Below are 25,668 nucleotides of genomic sequence, written 5' to 3' on the forward strand. Positions count from 1 at the left end.
TTGAAAAGAGATAAAGTGCTTTTTGGCTCGGATTCCTAGACTTCAGTTCTAGCTGGCTTGGGGTTGAAGGTGCCCATGGTAAGGCAGCACACCCCACCGCAATGGCGGGGTGCACATAGTGGGGAAAGCTGCTTACCTCGTGGCTGTCAGGAAAGGAAAGAGGGGAAGGGGCTGAGGTCCCAACACCCATCAAAGCTATGCCTACTCCATGACTTAACCTCCTCCCCTTAAAGGTTCCACCATGTCCCAAAAAGCACCATGTGCTGGGAATCAAATGTCCAACAGATGGGCCTTTGAGGCAACTTATTCAAGCCATAGGCTGATTTCTTCTCCCTTTATATCATTACAGAACGTGTTGGTCTGTGTTCCCTGCATCTGGGAAGGAGAGATGAAGACTTTCTATGCGATTCAGTTAATAAGAAATGGACCTGACCACATATAACAGCCTTCTGCATAGAGAGTGACTATTCCCTGACTGCCTGCATGGACTTATGCCTTCAAAGTTCACATCTTTCACAAAGTCCAACTTTGTTGATCAAAGGCAGATAAATGTAAGATATTGATGACGTGGAGCAGAAGACCTAAATTTTCGGTATGTAGTGTGTTTTCATATGTATATGGGTACGTGCGTACATGCGTGTGTGTGTGTGTGTGTGTGTGTAGGTAGGCCATAAAGCACCTTAGGTGTCATACCTCAGGTGCTACCCACTTCTTTTTTTTCTTTCTTTCTTTCTTTTTCTTTTCTTTTTTTTTTTTTTTTAAGGTAGGGCCTGTCATTGGCTTGGAACTCACCAAATAGGCTAGGGTGGTTGACCATCAAGTTCCAGGTACCCTCCCATCTCTACTTCCCCAAGGCTGGGATTACAGCTTCCAGACTTGGCTTTTTCTAATGTGGGTCTTGGGATTAGACTGAGGTCTTACCTACCAACCCCATCTCCCCAGCCCAGGAATAGTTTTAAATGTCCCTATCTCAAGAATGAAAGAGGAAAGGCATCCATATTCTCCTTCTTCAGCTGGTGACACTGGAAACCATTCAAAGGGGGTAGGGGCCTGGTACTTAGGTTAGAATTACACAAAAAGAACACTATGCAAACACAAGCCTCTATGCCACAGTCTACTGGCTATAAAAGAATATAAAACCTATTTGCATCTCATGCAGCTGAGAACCTTGTTTACCAGACACATAATACAATTAAAGCCAAATGAAAAGACAACCATGAACTATTACGCATTTATAATAAGAACCAGGACCCCTCTTTTTCTAGACTCTAACCAATCAAAGGCTTGAAACCTAGAACCTACATGCTTCACATCCCTTGGCCAATAGGATTCTAAGCGAAGGTTCTTTTGAAGAGAAGTGCTTATATGGATCTGAAGGATGGTGTGAGACATGGGCTTTTGACTCTGGCAGCTGCTGCACAGTCTTAGCACATGGGTATCCACAGCAAAAGAAGAAACTGCAGCCCCCTGGGTCTGTTGATGGGCCGGTGCTGGGCACAGGAGCATGCATTCTGCCACTGGCAGTCAGAGCACCATCTGGGCTAACACCTCTGCCTCTGCCATTCCTCGGCCCTGCTGTCTTTGTAAGGGTTGTAACCCAGGTCCCTGAATTCCATCCCTTTCTGTTGGACATACATAAAAGGGCTCGGGTCCCTTGAACGATCTACGATTCAAGACACAACAAACACACATTCTTTGATTTGGTCTCCCTGCAAAAACAGGTAAAAAAAAATACTTGTAGTTTTCTATTTCCTGGACATCTATGGTGGGTTTCCTCTTTTTTAATTGCCTAGAATGTGAAAAGTAGGAACAGAAGAAATAAAATTTCTGTCCCAAACATGAGATGCATACATCCTCAGATGGCCCGGGGGATAAGAATGGCAGATTAAGGACAGAGTGAAGGTCCCTGGGTAGAAGACAATTCTATAATATATGGAGGGTTGCCCAGGCCCTGAAGTAAGCCTGCCCAAACTGTCATTGTGTGTGTGACATATGTCATGTGCCTTTCGAGTTTCCTGCTTCCTCATAAAAGTCTTCATTGTCATTGTATATATACATAAAATTTATTTATATTTCATAATGCAGAATACCTAAAACCATGTAGAGCTCATGACCAATATAAAAATGATGATGGCCCCCCATGACTGACTGCTTTCAATTCGAAGGAAGCAGCTGTCCTGTGTTCACTCAGGGCAGGGCAGACTCTGGTTCCTGGGTCAGAGGGAATAAACACACTTCACTGATCTCTCCATTAGAGAGAACTACCAAGCCTGAGCAGAAGACACTGCATGGCTATTGGAAAACTCAGAGAATGTGAGCAACCAAAGAGAGAAAGCCAAGGAACCCCAAACACAATCAAACTAGCAGCAGAAGCAATGGAGCTGGAAATCGAGAAGAAATGCTGGACAGGGGTGGGGGTCGGGGAATGACAGACAACTCAGCTCTGGCCCGTGGAACTCACAAGGAATCCGCTAACACTGGGTGTAGTAGAAATCTCTGTTGAGTTATTTGTTTCTGCTTTTGTCTGTCTCTCATTGCACTTGACCCTGGAGACACACACAAACACACACATGCACACATGGGAGGAGGACCAGAGACAGAGACAGAGAGAGACAGAGACAGACCTGGCGATAAACTATTTATAGGAAGCTCATTCGAAATATCTTTATATGAGTAGATTTTTAAAAGAGTTAAAAGGAATATAAAGATAAATACATACGGGAAAATAATCTAAATAGAAAAATAGCAAAAGACATAAACAGACATTTCTGTAGAAGACATGGAGGGAGGGAGTGAAAAGGCACATGTAAACATTATTAGCCATCAGCAAAATGCAAATTAAAACCACAACATGATGTCGCAATACACCTATCAAAACAGTTAAAACTTAGCAAAAAAAAAAAAAAAAAAAAGTCCTGGAAAATATGCAACAGGCTGGATCACATGTCCACTACAGATGGGATATAAAGTGATTTGCTACTCTTGAAAACAGTTTAGATGATTCTCATGAAGCTAAACATTGGGGAAAGACTCAGCAATGACACTGAAGAAGTCATCAAAACATCCAAGTTGGTTGAGTCTACAAAATGCCGGGGGGTGGGGGGTGGGGAGTCAATCTTAAAAAGTCACATGCTGTGTAACAGTACTTATGCTACATGTCAAGGAGTGGGAAATTGCAGAAATGAAAAAATCAGTTGTCACCAGGAGCCAGGGACTTCAGGGTTCAGGCAATACAGAAAGAGAAAGATGGGCATGGTTATAAAAGGTCAAGGTAAAGGATGTGAATAGCATGGGATGCTCTGAACCTCAATGGGCAGCAGCAGACATACAAGCCTATCTGTATGGTAAAGCCATGTCGACTAAATGCATGCAAATATACACACACACACAGAAAGAGACAGAGACAGACAAAGTTCTTAAAAACGGAAAATTTGAATTAACATCAGTGATTTGTTAATTTATGCATGCTATTTCCTGGTCATGCTATAATGCTCTGTTTGTTAAGATAACTGCTATTGGATACAAATAGGTAAAGAATCCACATGATTCCCTGTACTGCTCACGCACTTACATGTGAAATCTGCAATTGTCTTGAAGTACAAAGATTATTTTTAAGTTAAAAAAAAACTTAATAGCTATGTTGATATTAGACAAAGTAGACTTCAGAAAAACTGAAATCACCACAGATAAGTAGAAATATCACATAATCAAAGAACAGTCACCAAGAAAATAAAGATCATATATATACATACACAGAACATAGTTTAAAATATGTAAAAAAAAAAAATGACTTTAAAAACTAACAACTAAGTCTGCAGCTACAACCCAAACAGAAAAACCAGGAAGGTGAGCAGAGAACTATCAAAATAACCAACTGGAACTAGTTGGAATGCACAGGACTTTCCAACCAACACCAGAAAAAGAAAAAAGTGCTATTTTTATAGGAAAAATTATTCAGCAAAACAGGTTAATACCTCGGATCCTAAGAAAACAGCAGCAAGCCACCTTACAATTTTCTATTCTACAATGCTCATTCTCAGGTGATGACATAATTAAACTAACAATAAGGAATCTACAAATGGTTAGAAATGAAAAATCAACATGTATGTCTCATGAGGTATTAAAAGAGCACTTTTTTTTTTCCGGTTTTTTTGAGACAGGGTTTCTTTGTGTAGCTTTGCGCCTTTCCTGGAACTCACTTGGTAGCCCAGGCTGACCTCGAACTCACAGAGATCTGCCTGCCTCTGCCTCCCGAGTGCTGGGATTAAAGGCGTGCGCCACCACCGCCCGGCTAAAAGAGTACTTTTTAATAAGATTACTTCACCTTAGTTTATCTATTCATCTTCTTGCTATCTATTATTTTTCTAAACATTAAATGTTCTGTTTATTTTAAAAATATTTTTAGTAATCCTTTGAGAATTTCAGGCAATGTATTTTGAATATATCCACCCGCAATTTGTCCCATCACTACCCTCTCCGGCCCACCCTCCCTTCAACCCAACCTATCAAGTTCCGTTTATATTGCACAACTTGCCTGCGTGTTTGTCTGTGTACCACATGAATGCAGGGCCTGCTCAGGTCAGAAGAGGGCATTGAGTCCTCTGGAACTGGAGTTACAGTTTTGAGCTGCCATGTGGGTGCAGGGTCCTCTTGGAAGGGCAGCAAGTGCTCTGCACCTCAAAGCCATCATCTCTCAGGCCATAGACCCCCCGCCCCCCTAGCCTTAGGAGTAAGGAGGCATGCCCTGACATGTGGTCAACCTACCAATGGTCATCATTAAAGAACACTGACTCTTCCTTCCCAGCAGCTATCAATGCCAGTAGTTCTTGAGCTAATGTTGAAATTCTGTGCCTAATTTCTCCCCTCTAAACCAGGATATTTTTCTGCCTTGAATGTGTATAGGTCTTGTGCATAGTGTCACAATTCATGTGAGTTCGTACATGTAGCTGCCCTATCATGTCTGAAAAACACCTCTTCCTTAATGTTATCCACTCCCTCTTCCACCAAGATCCCTGAGCCTTAGAGGGAGGGGTATGATATCTGTGTCCCGTTTAGGGATGAGCACTTCACATTGTGTTGTTGTTGTTGTTGTTAAATTCTCTGCCTATTGAACAGCTGAAGTAATCTGTGTTCATTGCCATCTACTGCAAGAAGAAGTCTCTTGAGGATGGGTGGAAATGCTATGATCTACAGGTGTAGCAATAAGTTATCAACAACTAGCCTGACATGATATGACCACTGGTGCTATTAATAGTAGCATGAATGGCGTGGGAGTAACCAACCACTCTGTGATTGGACCTAAGGCCTGCTCCATGACATGGAACCCTGTTATGTTACCTACCATGTTAGAGGGGCCAGGAACAAGTGGACATTTAAAAGAATGATAGTATTGGCTTATCCACTTGGAACTACTACGGCTTACTGAAATGTGTTCTTAATTGAACTATTCAGTTAAGGAACAGTACAATAAAACAGAAGTCAATGCTGAGACTCTCTTGACCTGAACTAGTCTGCCCAGTCTGTTTGTGCCTGAGCTGAATTTAAACATCATTGATTGGAAAGATTGCAGATTCTAGAAGGTAAACGACTTTCACACACCTGAGACAGAGAGGAGACTTTCTAATCTAGAAGATATGAAGTTTGTCTTTAATAAGGGCAGGAGTCAGAATCGAGATGTCCTGTTACAATGTATAAAGACATTAGTTAAGATTTATTTTAATATTAAGTGTGAATGTTGCTAGAGTTCTTGAGATTTGAATTTTTTAATTCCCTCAGGACCCTCCCATTCCAATTGTCCTAACCTCCGCCCATTTAAATTCTAAATTTTATATTCTATTCTCAGTTCAACTATAACAATGTACCCATTTTAGACATAAAATTCAGAATTTTTACCATGATAGATAAAAAAGGAAAAAAAAAAACCCACAACCAGAGCCTTCATCCTCAATTGAAACTTCTGAGAAATACCCAGTCCAGCAAGAAATACAGGCATGCAGATAAACAACTACAATTTCTTTTTGTTTGTTTGTTTGTTTTGAGACAGGGTCTCTCTGTATAGCCCTGGCTGTTCTGGAACTTGCTCTGTAGACCAGGCTGGCCTCAAACTCAGAGACCCACCTGCCTCTGCCTCCCGAGTGCCAGGATTAAAGGTTTGCACCACCACCACCCAGCTGTACAATTTCTTGCTACAACAAAGGGGCCCCAGACAAATGCATATTAACCCAGGTTCCACGGGGAAGGAACCCAGGCTTGGCTTTCGAGGGGGCAGGAGATCACTAAGAAGAGACAAGGGAGTGAGCAGAGCATAGGGCTGGTCCAATCACAGAGAAAGCATGGCAAGGCATGATGTCTTAGTAACACTAGAAATTAGGCACATGGGAGGTGGAGAGGGGGCGTACCAAAAGGACACAGAAAAGCCAAAAGATCTAGCTACACTCAAGGCTTCAAGGCAAGGGAGAAGAGTGATAAAAATTTCCTCAAACACCCTGAGTCAAGGGTCAAGTAACATCTTTTTTCTGGCAAGAAATAATAAGGAAATGAACTAAATAATGACCAGGTAAATTGAGAGAATGATGATTATTCCTCGGGATATTTAGTAAGTAAAATGAAAAAAGACTTGGAGATCCAGCTGGCTGTGTGAATACAGACACAAGCATCCGTCTTCCTACTTGGGCGACCGAATGGACATGGAGTGGAGAGGAGTTGAGTAAAGAAAGGAATGGAAGAGTTTTGAGCATGTTCAAGTTTAATGTGGTATGCCTGGACAGGAAGACGGAGACGCAGCACAGGACCATGGAGACAAGGAGGTAGTCTCAAGACGGTGAAAAGAACGAAGGTGGGGCTGGCAAGATGTCTCGGCGAATGAAGGTTAGTACAACTGTCCAGCCTGACAACCTGAGTTGGATCCCCAGGACACACAAGATGCAAGGAGAGAGCAGACACCCCCAAGTTGTCTCGGCCACACAAACACCAGGGCATGAGTACATACAATACACATATACACACTGGCACACACAAAATACATAAGTGTCATTTTAATTTTCTTTTTAACGAATGAAGGTAAAGGTTGAGAAGTCAGTGATTTACAGTGTTCGCTGAAGTCCAGGGGTTAGAAGAAATCACATACAAGAGATGTATCTTTATTTTCCCTTAGTAAGCACTGGCTGGGAACTAATGTAAGGTTTAACTCTAAAATGCCTATTGTCTCAAAGAGGCTGTACAATACTGTTCCCATAGAATCATCAGGAAAGCCAATAATGAGGCAGTGTTCTACTCACCATCATGAACTCCATTTCTGGAAGGGAAAGATGAGAAACAAGCCTGCCTGTTGCTCAGTCCATCCTGAATAGTGGACAACTGCTAAACTGAGCCCAAAGACAGCAGACACTCCTAAACAAAACCATGGCACATCACCCTTAGTTTATCACCAACATCCTCTGTCCCTTCATGGTGTGTGTGTGTGTGTGTGTGTGTGTGTGTGTGTGTGTGTGTGTGTGTGTGTGTGCGCGCGCGCGCGCGCGCGCGCGCGCGCGCACATACCTGCCTACCTACCCATTAACTCTCCTGGCGCAGATCATTCCAAGAAAAGACACAGAATAAATTTTATTTTTAATGGTGAGAAGGCAAATGAGAAATCAAACCAGAGAAAGAGGGAGACATTACAAGAACCCAGGAGAAAAGCCTTCCTATCAGGCACTCACTCTAGGACATCCAAGTCCAAGGCAGCTTCAAGTTTAAGTGTGTAAAGCATCAGGTAGGGTCCTGTGGTAGAAGGGGAAAGAGCAAACTGGTGTGGTTTTGTTTTTCAAGAGCCAATAGTGATGGAAGAGAGGCACTAGGCCAAAGTTGTAGAAAAACAAACATTCGCCCACTGTCAGACCCAGAGGAACCAGTGTCACCAAACATGGGAAATGATAAATAGCAGTCTTACAGGTCTTAACAGAAGTCTTCTAAGACACAAGGCTGTGAATGATTCCAGGGGTCCAGGAATGCGAAGGAGCAGTGTCTGGGAGCGCCAAATGTCTGCCTTGCCCTGAGCTCTTGGGCCTCATTCATTCATTAAGCAAAGTGGTCCTGCCTAGTTCCACTTCCCCACAAGACTGATGTTCCCAGGAAGAAAAACAACACCTGGAGACTGTTCCCCTCCCCTAACTTCGATTCTAAATAAAATGCTTGATTATCACTAAAGGAATCTCGAAAAACACAGAAATCTGAACTGCTGGATCTGGTTCAGCCTGTCTTCTAAAGTCAGAGAGAAGGTAGTGGATAGGGCCTCTCTGACTTGCCCTAAAGGTTTTTCAAGCTGTGGTATAATAAAGATGATTGAAATGCATAGCATGGCGACAGACACTTTCTTGGAAGGAAGTAACCATGAGGACAATGGCTCACTCATCAGATACAGCCAGACATACCTATAGGGTATGCCACGTAAGCCAAAATTGTCTGCTTTCTGTTTTGAAAGGGGAAAATAACTTTGAAAGATCTACTGAGAAAAGAAAAAACAGTGCTAGCAATATCCCAGGTGATGTCCTATCAGGGGCCAATTCCAGGTCACCTACAGAGTATCAGGAAGTGAGAACAGAAGACCAACAGGACCAGGCTCATGGTCCCTACCCCCAAACAAACCTACAATCTTACTAACAACACAGAGAAACATCACCTTCTTCTTTGGATAGTAAGAAAGCTATTATGGACCCAATTCTGCCATTTCAAAATCTAGCTCCTGTAACTTCCAAGGAAATATTCCATTGCAAAGGATCCATGGTCCAGAGGGTGCTGTACAACAACCTTCAAGCATGCTCTTTTTAAAAAAAGTAACATTTGTATTAATTCTTTAAGAATTGCCTACAAGGTATTTTGACCATATCCATCCCCAACTCCTGTTTAACTCCTCCCAGATCCACCCCACCTCACTACCCGCTCCCAATTTGCGTCCTCTTTCTTCTCATTAATAATCCACCCAGTCTAGTTTCTGTGGCCCATACATACATGGGTGTGAGGGCATCCACTGGAGCATGGTTTGTAGGCAAGAAAACTGATTCTCTCTCACCTCAAAGTCATCTATTGTCAAAAGCATCTCAGGGGCAGAGCTCAGGTGCCACTCCCTCTTCCATGTTGGAACAGTGACTGGTTTAATCTTGTGCAGGTAACTAGAGCAGCTGAGAGCTCATGAATGCAGTGGTCCTGTCATGCCCAGAAGATACTGTTTTGATTTAATCCTTCCTTACCTCTGGCTCTCAACTTCTTCCACCCTCTCTTCGAATATGGTCTGGGACCTCAGAGATAGAAGTGATGTAGACTCCGCATCTGTAGCTAAGCACTCCACAGACACTTATTCTCCGTGTGTTACCATTTGTGAGTTTCTGCCTTAATCTCCATCTACAACATAAAGAAATGCCTGTGGTGAGATCTCATATCTGCACTAGTGTCTGGGTATAGAGACACTAATCTAGAGATTAGTTGCATAGTACCTTTAGTAATGATAAACATAATTAGGTTCACCCCCTATGGCCAGTGAGCTCCCCAACCATGGATTCTTGGTCTGACTTACAGAACCTGCATGCATTACTGCCTGTGCATCAGAGCTTAAATCCAATCAGAAAGTGGTTGCTTACCTCTATAACATCCATGCCACTATTACAGCCCTTGGCAAATCTTCTCCCGATGGTCACTACTGCAGTTCACAGGCTTCGCAGCTAGGCAAGACTACTCATGGTTTTTAGCACTTTTCAGTATTATGATAGCTGGTCAGCAGGAAGGAAGCTTCTTAAGCAGTCCAAAGTCATTTGTTCATGTCCTGTAACCAAAATGTTTGATTCTTAAGCAATAGGGTCTCACCATTAAGTTCTGATGGGCAAGAAAAAAAAATCAATGGCAATATCCTATATTATTTTGAGAGTCTTTGAGACACCTCTGACCAATCTGAAGAGGAAGTATCTCACACCAGGCACTGGGCTTTCTACTTGGCAACCCATGGCTTCTTGGAGAAGTTACCCCTGCGTAGGGTTAACTCCGATTAAACTCTCGTGTGTGTGTGTGTGTGTGTGTGTGTGTGTGTGTGTGTGTGTGTGTGTGTTGTTGCTGCTGTTGTTAAACAGCAGGTTTCCAAATACTTTTGCAAATATCCTTGGGGGAAAATAAAGGAGGGGGCATTAAAATGGCGAGAGGATTGGGAAGGTAGGAATAACTCTGAGTGCTTTCAGGATGAACCAGTGCAATCCTTCCTAAGCCAGCCATTTCTCTCACTGCCATCTCTCTCCTAAGCAGGTTACCATGAAGCCAGCAACAACTAGGCTTCAACTGGAACAGAGCAGTGATCAAAGCAATATAACCACCAACAAGAGGTAGATGTTTGATTGCAAAACATTCGAAGGTTAGGGAACCAGAGGGTTTGTTTCTATTGTTTTGATACCCAGTCTTGATCCAACCAATGAACATGTAGCTATTTGAATAAAGCCCTGGTCTAGTTTATGGAAGTGGAATTTGCCATCAGCATCACGAGCCTCCTCCACAGGAAGTACAGCAGCTATCTGCTTTCCAAAGGCTACGGAATCTTCCTTCCTTGAGAAGTTGCTGCTGTGTTTGCTGTTTGTCCTTAGCCCTCCTGAAATGATCACCACATAATAAGCACCCTTTCAATAAAAGAAGACAGAGGGAGGAAGAGGTTCCTTCAGACTCCTTAAGACCCTGGTGATGGAAGATGGAACATTAATGCCTGGTCAAGCATTTTTATCTTTCCATGAAAGAAAGATACTTGTGATTACAAGAAGGACTGTTAGAAAGAATGCAGCCTCTTGATTATTTCCAAATTCTCTGCTGATATGATAACAAATACCTTTTTTTTCCTCCAGTCCCATGGAGGGGAGTGGGGTGTCAGCGACAACAAAGGTACCATTATCTCTGGCAACATTTTCCTGGGTCCTGTTAATGATCACACTTGGAGTTACCTGATGCCCTAGGTTCTCACATCTCTGAACAAATATTACCTGGTAGCAAATATTAGTATCCCCAACTTTACATTCCAGAGAAGTCAAGAAACTTATCAGAAAGGTCAAATCTCAGCAAATGAGGCCAAAACCAGCCATAAAGAAACAGAGAGAGGGAAATTCCCCTATTTCCACAATTTCTCAGTTCCATCAGAAGGTATGAGCCTCCAGCTCCAGGTCTCTGATCCCAAGCAATGGGAACTTACCCCCAGACCATCACTGCAATTCCATCCAGTAGTGATGAACTGGATTAGTAAAATTTGTAAGAACCAACTCCTAAAAGATACTCTGGGTCAGAGATTTTTTTTTAATCTAAGTTTGTTAAGTATATGGGATACATGACGAGATATAGTTTTTAAGTAGATGCATATTCACAGCAGTCTGAAGACGAAATTCTAGAGCCTTCCTGAATTCTCAGGGATCCATACCACCCTCCCCACTACAAGTACCAGTGGTTCTCACAAGGGAACTCACATAAGATATACATATCCAGGGGCTAGAGAGATGGCTCAGTGGCTAAGCACATGGCTGTTCTGGTAGAGAACCTGGGTTCAATTCCTACCACCCATATGGCGACTTACAACAAACTATAACTTGAGTCCCTAAGGACCTGATGCTCCAAAGGCTACAACTAGGCTGACTGAACTGGAAAATGGCAGGTAGTCAGGATATGCTCATTGATGCTCATCCATGTTCATGCATTCTTGCACTCAGATTTAGACTTGGGCTATACTGCTAGTCTCAAAATCCTAACCTGAGTGACTCTCTTGGCCCTAGGGGAACTAAAAGCACCTGCCACCACACCAACTTTAGACGTAACAACACAAGGCTCTTAAACAATTGTATTATAATATGTATTATATAGCTAGGTTTAAGAAACACTACAGCTTCAAGGGGTCTTTTATTAGTCACTAAACTTTAAACTCAAAAGAAATGTTATACCAGAAATACTAGATAAAATAAAAAGATCCAGGGCTAGGAGTACAGCTCCTAACATGTATGAGGCCCTGGGTTCTATCCCAGGTAAAGGGAGGGAGGGACAGAAGGAGGGAGGGAGGGAAGGAGAAGACCCAGAGTCCTTGAACACCCTGATAGCATCCAACAACCTGCTGGAAACAAAGCCCAAAACTGATTGCTTTACTTTATTTTAAATCACCTTTTTAGTTAGCAAAATCATAAAATCTGGTCAGCAATCTTCTCATTCCTTTAGAATTTCACCACACTCGGTAGCTTATTGGCAAAAACCTACCTCTATCTGAATAGATTATAGTTAATATAGCAGATTTAAAAAATTACAGTGGAGAGACTAACAGAAGAGCCACACCCACAGAGATACCCCACAGTGAGTAGTAGACTGTGAAAAATGGACAGTGAGAACTGGCTGGCCCTTCCATAAACAGCAGAAGTTCCTGATTATCCACAATATTTGTTATACCTCTCAATAAAGCGACTCCATTACATTTTGATTAGCAAAACGAACTAGCCTATGATTGCCACCACAAAGGGGTGTCAACAGTCAAGGTGTCTCTTTGCTTCAGGGAGGGATTTGTCCCAAACCAGGAAGGGTGGGCCCTTTAACAGCAGATCACATAACATATATTTATGTGAACCAAAAGGCTTTTAAAGTGCATTCAGTTGAAGAGAAGAAAAGTAAAGGGGGCGGTGACTTTTTCCGTGTTGGATTTCACAATTAGTTTACATCCGGACCCACCTGGCACTTCTCAGTAGCTTTCCAGTAGCTTAGATAAATCCTACTGATCTCTTCATGAAGAAGTCTCCAAGAGAAGTCAGCTGAACCACAAGGACAGCACTCCAGGTGTTGAAAAGTATCTGCAGCTACTGTGTGGCAGGGTTCAGGGACAACTTCCTTCAGGGACATGGAAGGAGTCAGGGAGGGGAAGGAACTCATTTCATTAAGGATTTGGGCAAGTAAGTAGTATGGTCAGTTAACACTGACAGGTTAGGACATACTAACAACTACTCTGAAGTTCTTTTATATACTGCAGTGTCTCTGAAACTTCTCATAGAGCCCAGGGCAACATCTTAAACAGAGCGAAGACTGATAAATGAAAAGGCTAGCATTCCGGAACATCAGAGCTCCAAAGAACATGTCTATTTCCAACAGTGAGAACCTGAGCATTTGAATATAGCTCCATACAAAACCCAAGTCATTTAATCAAGCAATGGCCTGTTCTCTTGTTCTGTGGTGGCTCTCTATTATGTCTGCTAGAGGAAGTGTTCCCTAGTCACGGCTGGCCTGGAGATATAATGTATCAGTGTGAAACAAATGAGTGGCCAGAGAAGAAGCCACTATAAAGGAAACAGCACAGTTTTACAATTACTCTTACATCTCACTTTCTGTTTTATGAAGCATTCACTCTGTGAAGACAGGAAGCTATATCTGTTCACTGCTATTGCCAATAAGCCCAGGATAACTTTTAGGAGAGAAGTAGCCAAGAATACGTATTGAATTTGTGATATAAAATTAACAGATTCAATACCAAGAAACAACAGAGCACTGTGCTAGGTCCTAGAGACCGAAACCCAGACATCTTTCTGTTTACCAGGACATAGTCCTCACTCTCATCTTTGGTAATTGTGGACATGATTTACCCAGTCTGAGGCTTTTCTGCTAAGAAAGTTTTTCATACTTTATATTAAATTTCCTAAAAGCATAATTATACATACTCTATAAAGAATGCTCATGAGCTGGAGGTGTAGCTCAGTGTCTGTCTAGCGTGCACAATGTCCTGAGTTCAATATCCAGTACCAGTACCAGACCGACATGGTAGTGCACACGGGCGATCCTAACACTTGGAAGAAGGCTCACTACTACCCTCTATGCACTACATCTTGACTGTTGGGCAAGAGACCCTGTGCCAAAATGTATTTGCCCACAGGCAACAACGCTATGTTCTAAGAGCACACATACACTAAGATCTCTTCAGCATCAGGTGTACCAGCCTGAATGAACTACTACTACGGTGATTAAGATTTTTCCTTCAGGCACACCTTGTCCTCGATATTCAATCCTCTGAGGCAGAATCCCAGCACTCAGGGGGCCAAGGAAGGAGGATGGCCATGAATTTGATAGCACCCTGAACTCCATGGTAAGTTTTAGGCCAGCCTGGGCTCAAGAGTAAAAACTCTATCTCAAATTCAAATAATGTGTGTGTGTGTGTGTGTGTGTGTGTGTGTGTGTGTGTGTGCTCGCGCGCGCGCGCACGCATTTTACCAATCATACAGGAACTTGAAGAATCATTCCTATGTATTTCCATACCAGATGGTAGGTAGGGGATTCTTAAGATTCTCAAAACTCAGAATTCAAAGCTGGCCTTCAAGTTTCATATAAAAGTACAGTTGTATGCATAACAGGATTTTTGTGTACACTTTATTTGGCAGTTCTTTAGTTTATCAATTTTTCATCATGCAGATATGTATATCTGCATCTCCACTTACATTCTGGCTATGGGTAACACAAATATTAGGGCTGTCTTACAGGGAAACTGAGTTTCATGACAGGTAGCCAACTTGCCTGATAGAACTGGGCCCACTAATTGGAAAATCCAGACCCCAAATCAGCACGTGACAAACCTCTCCCTCACCATTACATTAGTTTGTAATTTGTAGTTTGTAATTACTTTGTACATTACGTTAGTGCATGTCCTTGTGTTTTTTTTTTTCTCTCTCTCTCCATATTAGAGCAGCCCCAAAGGGTCCCAAGAGGACCCGGGGCCCCTCCTCTCACTGACAGCCTGAGCTTTCTCAATACCAGAGCAGCCAAGGCAGCCTGTCATCTGCAGAGCGGCTCTGCGTGTGCACACTTGCAGGTACCTGTGCTTCAGACAGAATCTCTGCAAGAGGGGAGCAAGTGGAGGCGCATTGCCTCGAGAACTCACAAGACGAAGCCCGAGGCCTCTCAATGTATATCTTTACGACTCTAAAGCCAGAAGTGCATTAGCGTTCCTGCCAAACAGGCTGCCCTGCAGTTTTGAAAGACCACATATAATACCTTCCTAAGACCTGTACTTACAGGGACCCTTTCATCCAAGACATTTCAAGTACTTTACAAGCTCAGAGCTATTCATCCTAATGTTCCAGGGAGGTATGCAGCTGGCCAGGGTTATATTCACTGATGAAGAAACTGAGGCACGCTGACAGCCTAAGTGCCATTCTGTAAAAGTTTTGCTTCTTGCAAATGAATGGCTTTAAATACCCACACCCCCAAAGCCATACCAGCTGATACATAAAGAAAAGAAGGATTTGCATAATTTTTATAGAAATTAAATAGTATGCTACAGACATCTATACCCTACTGTAGTTCTTTCAACCAGAGAGGTCATGAAAAAAAAAATTATGAATACTCCACTGAAAATGGCTTATCATTAACTTTGAGATACTACTGCCTTTCAAGATGCAAATTCCGTAATCACAAATTCCAAGACGGAAATTTCAGGGGTTTGCTTTTTTACGACCCAAATGGAATCAGGCTTTTACACCTTTGGCCAAAAGCACTTAGCAAAGATGATTAGCATATTCTCTATGGACTAGATGGGATCAATACTAAACCCTGGAGATTGGGTTCTTGGGCTTTTAGTGAAAGGTAAATGGCCTTGAAGCAGCCAGCCTAAAGGGGTTGGGGGGAACTCCTCTTTGATAGGGGACATGAGGAGTTTGGCGGGGGGGGGGGGGTTGCTAACTTATCATCCTAAGAGCAGCAAGTGCATGTTAAGTACTTGTGTTCATTGTCACAGTGACCAGCATTCAGTAAGTGCTTACTGCCTGTTTATTAAGTCACCTCTTTCACACGCAAGGAAACTGAGGTTCTGGGAAATTAAAAGAAGGGGCTGGAAATAGGTCCAGCTGTGGCGTGCTTGCCCATGTATTGAAGGCTCTAGGTTATATCTGTAGTACATTAAAGCTGAAAGAAACATGATTTGTTTGTTTATTTTTCTTTGAGCCAGGGCCTCACACTGTAGTACAGAGACCCTTCTGCGTCAGCCTCCTAAGGGCTGAGATGGCAGAAATAAGCAACCATCTTACACTTTTTTAAATGGTAAAATGTGCCATTTTAAAGCAAGAAAAATTAGTAGACACACTCTCAAAGACCTTACTAGAAAATCACCAACAAGTCAAACTGCATACTACCAGAAATTTAAAAATAATAATAATAATTTTTCCACGGAATTCATACCCAGAGGTGGAGGCAGGGAACTCAATGTTGTCTTTAGCTACATACTGAGTTTGAGATCAGCCTGGACTGCATGAGACTCAGTCTCAAAAAGAAATAAAATGGATTTTTAAGAGGTGGGTTATGGTGGCATACAGCTATGATCTACAGTTTGGGGCAAGCCTGAACTATCCAGTGAGTTTCCTGGTGAGGCTGGGTTACAGTGTGGGACTCTGTCTCAAAACAAAAACGAATTATCAAAAGGAAGGCACAAAGTCCCATGGTGATGCTCTAGAAGCCTAGCTAAGACCCTGGGTCAGTGAGGACAGGATATTACAGAGAGGAATACACCACCAGGCAGCCAGACCACAGAGTTCCACCTTGCTGTCAATGGCGGACCGCGGTGTTTAAGTCGCTGAGGCAGATTTCTGAACCATGAGCTGCCTTTTGTCACCAGAGCCCATCTGAATGTATGGGAAGAATCTCTAAAGGTAATCCTAGCTAGGTGGACAGATAGACCTGGATATTAACAGTAATTACTCTTTCAACTGTACGCATCTTATCTTCCTAACAAGTTTCATTCCAGTCTCCCTGAGATGAAGTCTGCACTGAGTCATGGCAGAGTGGGATGACCCTGCAACTGTTTACTTTAAACGACAGATTGCTCTCACTTCATCACTGACATCAGAAACCTCCCTTACGGGCTCTGGGCCCCAGTACTAACCTTTTATTTTAACCTATTTCAATTTCAAATGAGTCTAGTAAGGTCAATTTTATTTGCTAATAATTTTACAAGAGAGGGAGCTGAGGCCTAAGGAAGCTCCTGGAATTCACATCCACTAAAGGACACTTACTGAGATCATCTTTCCCCTGACATTGAAAAGTGAAGTGGCGTTTTCTGTCCCTAGCCATTCCCTGCTTCCCTAGGTCTTCCCTCTGGTCTCCCACACACCACCATGAGCAAATACCGTGGGTTCCCCAGGAGACAACTGACAGAGAAAAGTATAGCTCATGATGGCCACACCTAAGTCACCAGAATCTTCCACTGCCTCTATCCCTACCCGACCACTCCCAGTGACATCTACCTATCAGAAGCCAGAGCCAAAAGTGCTAATGTCCAACGTATTAAACTAACTGTTGAGACATAAATGACACCATTTTGGTTGCCCAGGCTACGTTCTCTCATCACCAACACCATCCCAGAGGTGGTTAGGTAATACTTCATAGATTCACCATGGCACATGTGCTTGGAGAAATCTGTTTTCATGCGTGTTTTGCTGTTACTTTTAACACAGTTCAATTTCGCTTGTTTTCAACATGATCACAGGAGGGATTCAACTGGAGAATTATCCATGTAATTGCTAGCACACTCCTCTTGAAATTGCCTTCCGTCTAGTAGCACATTTCCAAGCTTGCTTTACATAAAAACTCCTCCGCTCACTTGTGAACTCCTCTGGGCAAGTATGAGGAGGGAACACATTAAGCGATTCAGCTTGCTACCAAGCACGCAGCTTATTGTCTCAGTGAGTGGTATATTCGTCTTCAAACTTTTAGACTGTGCGTGCCTCCCTTTACTTCTCTGTTCCACAATACTTTGTCTATAAATCAGGTTAGCAGGACAAACTACATATGCTGAAAAGATTTGTTAGGCTCTTAGAATGCTCTAAGGGGTACAGTAAGCTGTCAATAAGTGCTAGTTATTGTGGACATCATTGTCATATACATACACTTAACATATACATTCCTGTACATGTAGGAATGAGTAAATGAATGAATGAATGAGACAGACTCTTTCTATGGTACTCAGACCAATTCAAATTCCTGTCCTCAAGTAATCTTTCTATCACAGCTGTCCAACTAGTTGGAACCAGAGGATTGTGCTCCTTCATCATCAGAACCAGGCCCTAAGCAAAAAGGACCTCTAGAAACATGATGGGTGCACACCTATCCCCCTCAACACACACTTCCTGATGGGGGAATGTTGGAGGCAGCCTGACAATGGCCCTATCTTACAGGCCAAACATTAACCAAGCTCCACTTTCTTACCCAGAGGAAAAAAACGACACTTGACATGTAGTCTGGGTCACATGACCTCTGCTTCCTCACCTCTGTCAGATAACATAGGTCACATATTAACCAAGCTTTGTTTCCCTGTAGTGTAGAATCACACACACACACACACACACATCCTCAGAAACCTCAGGAGTAGATACCCGAGACACCTTGCTAAGCCTGAAGCCTCTTGTTTCAGGTCCCTGCTGTATGTATTACCTATCTACCCACCAGCATTAATAAAGCTCTTTCCTGCCTAAAGGACACTTCCCATCAGCACCTCTCTCTCAAACTCTTCTTCTGCTTTCCCTCCCCAAACCTAACACTCACCAGCTCTTTTGTGCTTTGGTTATACAAGGCATTGGTATGGCAGGGTTTGCCTTTGATGCTTCTGATTCAAACATGGCTTCACGGAGGAGGAGTTCTTTCCCCCAAATCTACGGACAATCACAAAAGGACTTATGGAGACAAAAACCATTGGGTGTCCAGACACGTTCAGACATGCTCAAGAAAATATCCACATAGGTCCGTTGTTAGGAACAGAATAATCTCAGTCTCACAAAAAGGAACAAGCCAAGTGACAGCTCTCAGCAAGGCCATCCTTGCGAATAAGACGCACGGACCCAAGCCTGCCCAGCAAGCACAGGGTGGTTAAAAACTTCTCTTGCCCTTTATTCTAATATAGGGAGCAACTGTGCCTTCTCCCATTGGCTGGGGTCTGCCTTCACAAGCCTTCACAACCGGCTAGTCTTCAAAGAATCAGCATAAAGAAATGGAGAAGCGATAGGCCATCTCAGTCACTTAAGTGTAGAAAATGCTGCAGGACCTTTGTGTAAACAAAGGTCTCACCAGGTAAGGAAGGATTAAAATATTTGCATAAAGGTTTTACAGGGTGGAGGAGATAAAAAGATTTAAATTTCATGACATGGAAGTTGCATGGTGTTCAGCAGAAAAGAATATTTAATGCTTCTTCCACGGTGAACAGGCTACCCTTCTGAGCAGTCACAGGGTACAGACACAACTGACCCAAAAGCCATCCCTTCACCCTGATAAACGACTGCAGAGGGATCGTGGCAGCAGGCCTTCGGTGTGGTTGACATCCCAACATAAATCCAACAGCAGACCGTGTGACCTCATCCTGGGACCTGAGCCAGACTTGTCTCCTGAGATCTCGGAAGTTATCAGATCTGGAAAGCATTTCACTGGCTTTCTCTTTTAGCCCCACCACCACCCACCACCCCTTCTTCCTAACACGACAAAAGGCAGCACTGACCACAGGAGGCGAGGAGGTAAAAATCAGAAATTGTCCACACTCCATTACCCCAAATTGCCTGCCAATGAATGACTATGCATTGTTCCTAGGTTCAATAGAAAGTAAGCTGCTACTCTTGGGAAATACCCCCTCTTCACCATGCTGTTAATCTCTTCCTTTTGTCTCATATGAAATCTCAAGTCCTGAGTGATGGTCCTTGCTCTACCTTATCTTTTCGTCCTCAGCCCATTTCTATCCATTAGCCACAGTACCGCCAACACTGGCTGAGTGTGGGAACCTGCCACAGAGGGCTGAATGCTCCTTAGAACCTGGTTTAGAACCTGGTTTCTGCATCTTTCTGAGGTGCTTGATCTCTACAGCCTCTTGCCACCCACATCATCCTCAGGAGGTCACTAGTCTAGAGGCATCTGGGTGCAGGGTGAAACACAGAACCCCGGGAGTTAGATGCCCGCCAAGCAGAGGAGAGTCACAGCTCTCAGAAGTCACAGCTGTGGTGCAAGGAACTCCTAGGCTTAGAAACAAAACAGTCAAGACAATTCAACATGCAAGTTAGATGGTTTCTCTCACTCTCAAGTGGAAGCACAAAGCGTGACTGTCCTGTGATGGTTAGTGTCAACTGCCAACTTGATAGGCCCTGGGGGTTACTGTGATGGCACCAAGTGAGATGGGAAGGTCTGCTCACTGTGGGTGGCACCTCCCGTGGCTGGACCCCTGGGCTGCAGTGGAGAAAGGAAGCTGGGCAGCAGCAGGCATTCATCACAGTGTGCTTTTTTATTGTAGGTATGACTCAAGCAGCTGCATCCAGCTCCTGACGCCTTCACTTCCTGGCCAGGAGAGACTATGCCCTTGAACTAGGAGCCAGAATAAGCCCTTTCTCTCTTAAGTTACTTTACTCTCAAAGTAGTGTGTCAAAGACAGGAAAAGAAATAAGGCAGTCTCCAGTGCCAAGGGGAAAGGAGCCCAGGGGGCAGACACCATCAACCTCTGTTCCTACGGTGTGCTCCCGGGGGTATCACTGTGTCTGGAATGGGAGGATTGGGCGTGTGTGTGTGTGTGTGTGTGTGTGTGTGTGTGTGTGTGTGTGTGTGTGTGTGTGTGTCAGGAGCTGGACAATTTATTAGCTGCCACAAAGCATAAGCAATCAATAAATAATATTTCCACAAAATCCTATGTCTTTCCACTGGTTCTCTTTAGGAAAGAACAAGCGGATGCCAAACCATGGCACTCTGCTCACTACTCCTCATTTAGCGCATGTCTCCTGTGTCCATGCACAAATTCAGAAGGGCAGAGAGGCAGAGGGAGGCCACCACTGTAACCACACAGCACTGAAGAATTCAATCAGTTAATGTTTCAGGATCTACCCATCAACCACTGACGGCTAGCAATCAATGTAAGAAGTTACTTTGCAAAATGGATTTTTCCCCTCCTTTGAATCTGAGACTCAGAAGCCTGCACGGCCAGGCTTCCCTGGAACAGTTCCAGGTTCTGATTTCAGCTTCAGCTTTGTGTGTTGGGTTTTGCTTCTAAAAGACAATAACCCAGGGCTTTGCTACTGGCTATTAAGTCTGCTTCTAAGAACTGTTGGCGCTTTCTCTACAAGGACGCTTCTGTTGGTTCCATCACATTAATTTATTTTCATTTTCTCCATTTTAAATCCTCTCTCTCCATGGTGGGTCTAAATGCTCAGGTAATATACATACAAATGTTCCGATAGACAGACGGGTAAGCACTGTCTCCTCATGCCCTCACTCCTAAGTGAAGAATTACCTAGAGCGACACAGGCCAACCCCTGCAGAGCTATCACAGTCCCCTATGGGGGCACCTCTCTGACTCAGCCAGCAGTACAGTGTGGGTCTAGAAACCAGGACTACTGACAATACAACCAAGCAAGCAAGTATTCCGATGATCCCCTTCCCAATGCATACATCACATAAATCCAGAAAAAATTACTATCAGCAGCAAAATAAATTTCATTAAACCCTTTTTGATAACTCGGAGCAATATTGATACACCCCCACACCACCCCAATCTCTATGTAACAAAGAGAAGCGGCTGCTCCAGAAGTCAGAATCCACACATTGAGGATGATCCTAGGCTGTAGGTCTTACCACTTTTGTGTATTACTCTCAGAGACAGAGGAGCCCTGAAAGCTTAATGTTTATTTAAGAAATACTTCAGTGGATGGCTCTCCTTTAATTCTTTAAAAAAAAAAAAGGAAAGGAAAGGAGGGCCAGCCTGGCTGGTAAAGGGTCTTGCTATGCAAGCCTTTGAATTCCTGGAACCCATGGTGCAAGGAGAGAACTGACTCCCAAAAATTGTCCCCTGACCTCCATGGACCAGTCTCACACACTAGGACATACGCATACACACACAAATAAAAGACTAGTTAGAAATAATAGTAACAACAACAATAAGAAAAGGTAAGTATTACGATTATTCTAATTTTATAATTAAGGAAATTGAGACAGAGAAGTGAAATAATTTGCCTAAGACCACATTGCTAGAAGGAGACCAAGCCGGGCCTAAACCAATGTACAGCATCATGTTAGTGGTAGTGCTGGTTTCCTTGATTTTGACTTTAACAGACATATAAAAGTTGTCACTTACATATTCGGTGTCCTCAGAGCCACCTTATTAAGGGCTAGACCCACAGGAGTCCAATACAGAAAAAGTAGCTAAAGACACAAGTGGATGCACTCTGGAGACCCCTTCGCCTATGACATTCTCCTTGCACCAAGGCCAGAAACAGGACTAGGGAAGATGTCTCAGAACTGGGGATGGTCGAGTATCTAGAGTTACTGATCCACTGGCCCACCTGCTTTCAGTTAGCTGAAGAGATTCCTTCTCCTGAGCAGAGTGCACACCAGGGTGGGGGGCAGGCAGTGTCAAGGCCATCACTATTTACATCTCCTGAACCTGGAGGTCAGTTCAAAAGGGCAGCAGTAATTTATGGGGCTGTTGCAGTCACCGGGGCAGATGGGAGAGAAGGAAGAGCTTGGAAGTCTTCCTGTTTCTTTTTCACACTCTCTAATACAAGAAGTTGCTGCCAACCGCTGGGGCATTCCAAAGTGAAAGGTGAACTTGATATTTTTAACCTAAAAAACACCACTTGCAGAACTCAGTGCTCAGGAATCTAATGTTATCAATGAGAACCATTCAGAAGACTCCCTCGAATGAGACAGTGTGGGGAGACCGTTGACAGCAATCGCAGGGTGCACAGACACTTTGAATGGAGAATGATTCTTGCAATCATACTGAAGCTAGGATTTAAAATTGAAAATGAAGCACAAAAGCCTACACTTAGCATCACTGGTTATGAAACAAGTCCCCTTGAACACTGTCAAATGTTCTCCTATACGTCCTTGCTTGAAACACACACACACACACACACACACACACACACACACACACACACACGTGCTCATTCACACACTCACAATAGCCCTCTCAAGGCCAGCTAAATCCTTTAGGCTAAATACACACAGCAAAGAAAGTTCTGAGTCCTTCTTTTAGTGCTGGAGATGTAACCCAGGGTTCTGTAATGTTTAAAAGATCTACCACTTAGCTGCACCCAAGCCCAGGACAGAAAATACCCACTTGACACCCCCCACCCCGACACACACACACCCTTGACCAACTCAGACCTGGATCAAGAATCCACAAACGAAGAGGAAAGACTGGAAGAAACAAGAGAGAAGGGATGAGTCCCATCTTGCACAGAATGCCTGCTCAGTCTTCTTCCATCAAAGTTTGTAGATTCTCTGGCCTTTGTGAATAGAAGCTTTGTTCTGCAAGATATCAACCAAGTTTCTTTTTTTGCCCAGGCAGCACAAAACCTTTAGAAAAAAATCATGTGAAGGAGGGCTAAGAATGTTGCTCAGTTAAAAGAATGCTTCAGTCATGTGTGAAGCCCTGGGTTCAATGCCCAGCACCACACACCACTAGGACTGGGGGTGCACTGCACGCTTTTAATCTCGGTATTTGAGGGGAGAGGCAGGAGGAGCTCAGCTCAGGTTACGCTCAGCTAGTTAAGGAGTTGAAGCCAGCCTGGGCTACATCCTGTCTGAAAGAAAACAAGAGAGGAAAGGTGGGCGGCACACAGTTAAACAGTGTCCACACACTTCAACAGGGTGGACATACTCACCTTTCAGTAGATACCTCTTGCAGGGCCTGAGGGTTAGAAAGGGAAACGTATGAAGACTTTTCTGCTTGTAATTAAGAGGTACATCCAGACAGTATCCCAAGCTGTGGTCTCCTTGGTGAAACCTGAGTTTCATCTTCCTGTTTTGACGAGGGCTGTCTTGAGGAAGGGCCTGCCGCGTTATAAATTATCCCATAACTCACTCCCTTCAGTAACTCTGTGGGACAGGAAGGAAGTAAATCCTGGAGTCATGCATGTATATCCCTTAATCACACACATGCGTGCCTTCAAGGCAGTAAATCCCCGTTGGTCACCGGATGGCCATCCCTCATTCACACCTGTAACAGAGCACAGAACACAGACACTCAGAAACACCATGCCCAAAGAAAGGCATCTTCATACCTTAACAGAACTCGGCCCAGTGGTTCTCAACCTTCCTAACGCTATGAGCAGTTAGTTCCTCATGCTGTGGTGACCCCAAAGCCTACTTCATAACTGTAATTTCGCTACCATTGTGAAAGGGCCAGTCGACCCCCAAAGGGGTCTCAACCCCCACATTGGGAACTGCTGCCGCCTTGGACACATCTGTGCTGTCGCTCAACTGCCAGCACTTACCTTCTCGACCACGGTTCCCCACTATGAGAGAGGCAAGCCTTACCCAGCAAACCTTTGAGAACACATGTCAAGATCCAGGAGCCTGCCTGAGCTCTCTATACCAAATGTACAGGACATGTTAACCCACTAGGACATTGTGGTGGTATTGTGTTCCCCAACATATTGTGTACCCTAATAAACTTATCTGGGGGCAGAGGACAGAAAAGCCACTAAATACTTAGGATAGGCAATGGTAGCACACACCTTTAATCCTAGCATTCCAGAGGCAGAAATCCATCTGCTCAAGGATAAAGCCAAGCATGGTGACTCACGCCTTTAATCCCAGAAAGTGAGCCTTTAATTCCAGGGAGTGATGGTAGAAAGCAGAAAGGTGCAGAAGGCGTGAGGACCAGAAACTAGAAGCTTTGGGCTGGTTAAGCTTTTAGGCTTTGGAGCAGCAGTTCAGCTGAGATTCATTCTGGATAAGGACTCAGAGGCATCCAGTCTGAGGAAACAAGATCAGCTGAGAAGATGGTCAGGTGAGGAAGCTGTGGAGTGTTCTGTCTTTCTGATCTTCCAGCATTCACCCCAATACCTGGCTCCATGTTTAATTTTATAAATAAGAACTTTTAAGATTCCTGCTACAGGACATGACTTAAATTAGTGTGACTGACTTAAGTCTTTTTTTAAAAAATTTATTTATTATGTATACAGAACAGGGTGCTAGATCTCATTACAGATGGTTGTGAGCCACCACGTGGGTGCTGGGAATTGAACTCAGGACCTCTGGAAGAACAGTCAGTGCTCTTAACCTCTAAGCCATCTCTCCAGCCCCTGACCTGAGTCTTAATGACCAGCTTTTCTCATCAAAAAAATGACCAATAGGATATCTTTTATTTTTACTATTTTTTTCTTTACTAACAATTTTTTTTATTCATTTTTACCAACCAACCACAGATCTCCCTCTCTTCCCTCCTCCCACTCCCCCTCCCAGCCTTCTTCCCTCAACTCACCCCCATCCCCTCCTCCGAAAAGGTAAGGCCTCCCATGGGGAGTCAGCAAAGCCTGGTACATTCAGCTGAGGCAGGTCCAAGGCCCTCCCCCTGCATCAAGGCTGTGCAAGGTGTCTGACCATAGGTAATGGGCTCCAAAAAACCAGTTCATGCACCAGGGATGGATCCTGATCCTACTGCCAGGGGGCCCCTTAAGCAGATCAACTACACAACTGTCTCGTCTCACTTATGCAGAGGGTCTAGTCCAGTCCCATGGAGGCTCCACAGCTATTGGTCCAATGGGTTATCTTAACATGCCACTAGTTCACAGAGAAAAGGTCAGGAGTAAAAACTCGCCACCAACCTTGAAGAAAAACACCTTGAGGCTCCCCTGTAGGTATCTACCCATTCTTCACACCATGGGACAAAAGAAAAAGGGGACTTCAGAGAGTCTACGTTTC

At 43.8% G+C, this 25,668-nt stretch overlaps 1 protein-coding gene across 3 annotated transcripts in view; it reads right to left on the reverse strand.

The window, feature by feature from the left end:
• The window catches only part of LOC107399584 (uncharacterized), a 330,418-nt gene that overhangs the window by 85,034 nt on the left and 219,716 nt on the right, over positions 1–25,668 (reverse strand). For all 3 annotated transcript variants that reach the window (XR_013051532.1, XR_013051531.1, XR_001576284.3), the window contains 3 exons: positions 23,625–23,959; positions 9,615–9,796; positions 9,228–9,378 (listed from right to left, as the gene is read on the reverse strand). The gene's annotated coding sequence lies outside the window, so the exon portion shown is untranslated. The remainder of the gene's footprint in view (positions 1–9,227; positions 9,379–9,614; positions 9,797–23,624; positions 23,960–25,668) is intronic.

Source organism: Peromyscus maniculatus, chromosome 5 (assembly GCF_049852395.1).
Source record: "Peromyscus maniculatus bairdii isolate BWxNUB_F1_BW_parent chromosome 5, HU_Pman_BW_mat_3.1, whole genome shotgun sequence".
NCBI lineage: Eukaryota > Metazoa > Chordata > Mammalia > Rodentia > Cricetidae > Peromyscus > Peromyscus maniculatus.